Raw genomic sequence first — 6,000 nt, 5'->3', positions numbered from 1 at the left:
AAGATAGAGAGGAATGGGTGAAAATCCTGGATGAGGCCAAGATCCTTCAAGCATTATGAGGGCCAGAGAGAAGAAGATGCTCCAAGCAAAATGGCCTATTTAATAGGTTGAAAACGTTTGCCAAAATTAAACGAATCTCAATAGGCAGAAAGGTGTGATTATTTTAAATTGTTCTGTGGGGTGATTTAGATTGTTGATCAATCGTGTGATATTTTTCGCTCGCCAACATTTCTCTTTGTGCTAAATATCCAAAGAAATTCTCGATTGGCCGGCATTGTGGCAGATTTGACGGATTATATTCTTTGGGTTCAAAAGGCTTTGAGGAACTCCACGATCGAATTTGCATGGTGAGACGAAGCTTTGTCGGGCCAAAAGAAGTCTTTTGGAGATTTCTTTTTAACGAAAAGAAATCACTCCGTTAAAAATCTTCAGAATCATTTTAAAAAATCTTCGTTCTGAAGACTTTTTAATGTGCATTTTCGTGATGTACCCTAACTGTTCTTTAGGTTCAGCGGTTTGCTCTGGGCGGTGATGAATCAATCAGTCACTCAGTCAGGACATGTAATTTAATATATTTAGATTAATAGCTTGTTGTCAATAGCAGTGGGGTAAATGACGGCTCTACTAAGAATCTCCGGCTAAAACTCTTTGATAACGGGTGGCGTATCCTAAAATTGCAAGTGATCAATTCCGGTGGCGCTTATTGATCATAAGCAGATAAACACGTCATTGGACTACACGATCTTGTGTTTAAAGACCATGCTCAAATTGACAGTACCGTTACAAAGTGCAGAATTAAAGTAGAGAAAAGATAAAGCATATTTTTTATTATAAATATTGATTGGAATCCAAATTTTGTTCAGATAAGCCAACACTTTTAATAACGTAAGAAATGTTACCCGAAAAAACTCGTTTCTGCTTCATAAGTTACAAGTGTAAAAACGAGATTATTTTAAAAAGACAACATCCGCAGGAGGGCGAAGAGGAGAGTGGGAAAAAGGAACGCGGAGAGGAAGAGTCGTATCCTGGGAACGAAGAGGCAAGATAGGAAACTGTTCGAAAGTCGTCCATCGTGTAACTTTCTTTTGTTTTATTGTTTTAATCCCACATTTTTAAGGCTTCGTTCGGGATTGAACAGAAAAGTTAGAAGACGACGGTTGGAAAAGAACGTCGTCGTGATTCGACCGCCATGTTGAGATTCGGGATTGACCAAAAATCTACTGGAAGTTGGATGGCCCGGTAAGGATGGTTGGGCGTTATTGAAATTAAGTTAATTCGGTGTATTTATTTATTTTTCACACTGACAACTTATGTCAGTGTGAAAAATAATTCTTCGGAATTCTGAAGATGTAACGACAATCCAAGATGGCGGCTGAAACTAGCGATCTAAGTGGACGAGAGAAAAACCTTTCAAATAACGAAAGAATTCCCGGTAAAAGTGAGTCGAAGGGAACAATGATTTAAACTTTTTCCATTAATTTCTAAATAAGTTGTAGAAAATGTTTACGTGAAGTTTTCTTTTATTTAAGGACTTGTTATGTAAGGGCAATAATACAAAAGGCAATGGAATAATAAATAGCATTAAAGGCAAAAAGTAGTGTTGCAACGAATAGTATATTCGGTCTCAGGCCGAATAGCCGAATATTCGGCCAAACTATTCGGCATGATTAACGCACATACGAAAATTGCGCGCAAACCTCATTATGGCAAAGACCCTGCTCTCTATTGGCCCACTGTCACTACGCTTCACCAATCGCGTTAATTCTTGACATTTGTAGCGGATAGACGAGCGTCATGGCAGTATGCGATAAATGATGATATCAAATGTGAATAACAATGAAATGACCTACACGTGTAAATAACGGAAAAAAAAAACAGAGAAGGACCGCGAAGTGAAAATGTGAAAATAAATATGAAATTGAGTTGATAACATAATCGAATAAGTCGAAGCTTATTGGCGCGAAATTTGCGGCCGTCAATGCCAAACAATTGTTGTCATAGACTTCGGAAAGCTAAATGCTTGTAATGAAAGTCACTTAGCGTGCACGGGCGAAAGCCTGGGACCGTTCGGGCTACCAAGCTGTCTCGAATCTGTGAAATCATAACTGACATATACCGACGTCCTATCTTTCTCTTTTCTCCGTTATCACCAGGCTATGAGTCACGTAATTATAAAATGGAAAAACTACGACGTAAAAGTGACGAATCAAAAGTATCGTGAGCGCGTGTTATGATGTATGCATAGGCATACGTGGACTAGAGAGATGGAGGAAAGAGAAAGGAAAGAGCAAAGACGAGCGCTTAAAAAGGATAGGAGGGTCAGATCCTCACGTGTGCGACGATTCTCGAACGAATAGGTGTGTATGTGTGCTGATCTTCGTAATTATAAATTATGAATACATATGACTAATATTATTATTTTTTATTATTTTGTGCATGTTATAAGTTATCTATACTAATATTATAAAGAGGTAATGTTTGTAAGTATGTAAGTTTGTATGCAGCAGGTAATCTCCGAAACTACTCATCCGATTTTAAAAATTCTTTCACCGATATTTAGAATGGAACTTCAGGGTGGACATAGGCTGTATATTATTCCGTTAAACATTCATATAAATCAGGGGTGTCCAACCCGCGGCCCGCGGGCCGCATGCGGCCCAAGGCAAGTTCCAATGTGGCCCAACAAACGTGTAAACAAAACCGACAAAATGTTTTAATTTTTTTATTATTTATCTATTTCAACGGCATAAACTCAAAAAAGAAGTTTCACAAAGCCGTAAACCTTTATTCGTATTTTATTCTTGAGTGGAAAGGAAATATTTTCAAATACTTGGAAAAGTGTGAATGAGGAAGGATTACTAAATAAAGCTGGAGTTGTGACTCAAAGGATTATAAACCCAAGTTTGGGAAAAGGAGGGAAAGTTGAAAAAAAGAAAAGATGTAATAGTGAGAAAGGCTAAATAGATTTTCTGTTGACCCTTAATTTTCCAACCTTTTTAACTATTTTATCTTTTGTCCTTTCTCTTTTTTCCTTGCACTTGGGTCTATAATCCTTTGATTCACAACTCCAACTTTATTTAGTATTTTTTCCAACGTTGCAAGATTTGGCTACATCGCGCCAAATGTGGCTACTTTTTTTGTTTGATGTAAAAAAATATCATTTGGCACTTGGCTACTTTTGGGCTACATATTATTTATATTAGTTGAATAAAAATGCACTTTAAAATGGTATTTTGTTGCTTTTTATTAATTAGAGACTCAAATAAAACAAATATTTGTGTTTTTCAAATAAATTTTTTTCTCCTTTATAATAAATGAATTTGTCTATTTCTAAGTAGAAATTGAAAGTTCCCATTGACGAGATAACTCGTCAAGCCTACATAGCCTTACGAAAAACGTGATCCTTAAGGCCATTTTTAAAATTATTTTTTTGAATTTTTGGAATGTTTTTTAGGTCCCCAAATTTTTTCAAAATTTTTTGCCCGCGCGAAAAAATTTTATCGCGATTTTAATTAGCCTTTAATAAGGCTCGATTAAAGCTCAATTGTTTTATAATGGGAGTTTTTTATCAAATTTATTTCATGGTTCCTAAGGTGTAGTGCACGGATTTTTCTTCGTTAAAGTTATTTAAAGCTGGTTTCTGATGTCAAAAACAACCTTCGATAGTTTTTTAATTTTTTAAATTAATCGATTTTTTAATATAAATTTAATTAATTACGGGGATCGGAAATCGCAATAAAATTTTTAATTTTTTAAAAATATTTAAAAATATACGCTAATTTCGAATTCACCCTACTTTAAACCCTGGTCCTCCCCCGACATCTATGAGAATGCCCCAGAAAATCAAACTCCAGCTGTGTTCAAGGTCATCCAGCTGTGTAAACAATGACTCATCGGTGTTAAATTTCGCAGAAAGGCCAGACAAAGGAACTTAAAGTTAGCAGCTTTTTCTTCAAAATTAACGCATTTCTTTCGTTTTTTTTTTCAGTTTTAAGTACTTTTTATGCTTAATTAAAAATTTAAAAAAAAATGCGCGGATCAAAAGGGTACTTTACGCTAGGCAGACGCACTTGCAAATGTTACTGTAAAAATTTTGGTATTAAATCATATAATTGTTTTAGTACGTTTTTGATCGGATCGTCATTACTTATAATATGTTTTATGTGTAAGAGTGACTTGCCAATATAGTATGGACACGAATATAAATATTTCGATTCACTACGTGAATTAGACATAACATTAAATATTCTTTACTGTTTACTCGTATTCGAAAATGCAACGCTTCTATTAGGAATATGCATATACGAATTTATATTCGAATATACCAATAGCGAACTTATTATTGTTTTTCACGTGTATAAAAATTTCTAATAAAATACATAATGCGGTTATAATAAAATATTAATTTTAATTAATTCAAAGTACGTTAAAATATGAAAAGAATGTCACAATATATGTCTTTATATTTTAGAAAATACAAGGAAACGGCGCTTCGACACATTCCATGCACGGCATGCCACGGATCAATATTCATATTTAATCTCAACCGTCTCTAAAATATTCTTATTCGTATATAATTGTAACCAGACTTTAGGACGAAACTAATTACTACGCCTATAAACACTGCAAAGTATTTAAGCAATTTTAAAAGCTTATATTATTAAACAACGCATTAAGTATCTGTACACTGAGAAAAACTGCAAAATCAATAAATTGATTAGAAGAAAATTAATCTGCGCATAACGACTGTCGATTAAAATTCTTTCTGGTAAAAATAATTTCCATAAAAGATATTAAATAACACATAGAGAGTATAATAAACGTGAAAAGTAGATAAATATCGAATAATTCTTAAATTAGTTTTGCATTACAGAGTACTTGCTGTAATACTAGAGTAATAAATATGCTATCAATTTTTGAAACAAAATTAATATTATACCATAGCAACAAACAAGACAGTAGGGCTTTCACTCTTACGTGTTCGCTGAAGTGTTTAAATTAGATAGAATATTTCGTATAATAAAAATAATTCGTCTTATTCACAGAAGAAATGCTGTCACTTGGAGAGAAACAACGTTGTATCGGGTATATATTAGCCCCTGTATTAAATTCAGCTAAAGTATTTAGACTGTACTTTTGGATTCCTTGTCCATGCATGAAAGACGAAACAAGAGCAAATAATCATTTTCGATCGAATTTATTTAACGCAAATTGTACTTCCATAGAAATTACAAGTTTATTACAATAAACGTAATTAGATCCGAAACGGAGTTTATAAGAAAAATAAAATATCTTTATATTATAGATTACTACAGAATGAAGTTGTAATAAATATACGTGGTGCCTCGTGTTCCTATTATAGATTCATTCTGTAGTAGTATACATTGTATATACGATATATACAAGTTATGGCATATTGAATAGGAATTTCAGTATGACATATTTCATAAATTTGCACAAAATCTCATACGAACTCTCAAATTGAAATACAACACTAATTAGGAATGCGCGTAGCAACATGTAAATTGCAGGATCAGAAGAAGTGACAGAGAAAAGGCCGCTCAAACTGTATATGCATACTTTTATCGATGCCTCTTAAAAAATTACACGTAGCATCTACTACAATAATTTCTTAATATGAATATAAATTATTCGCATGCTGCTTTATGTAAAATTCACGTGAGGTAATATTTTTAGCTAAATCCTCCATATCAAAATTAGTAGCAATTTGATGTTCTATGCTAATAAGACTTCAATTGTTAAGTCTATCCCGAGTCATTGTACTGGGAAGAAATATTTTTTTTATAATTTTCAGTTTTAAGAAGGATCCTTTGCCATGTTAAATAAATTCTTAGTGCTGTTGACAAACTGGGGAATAGATTAAGATCATTAGAAAAGATATACCCAAAGTACCGATCATGCGTTGTACTCCAATGAAGATAAATTACAATATCTTATAATATATACGTGTCATTCTGTTTAAATAAAACTTCAATGTTA

The sequence above is a fragment of the Centruroides sculpturatus genome, unplaced genomic scaffold, assembly GCF_000671375.1.
Source record: "Centruroides sculpturatus isolate CEXI.00-Female unplaced genomic scaffold, Cexi_2.0 scaffold1734, whole genome shotgun sequence".
NCBI lineage: Eukaryota > Metazoa > Arthropoda > Arachnida > Scorpiones > Buthidae > Centruroides > Centruroides sculpturatus.
Note: the sequence above shows the minus strand (reverse complement) of the source record.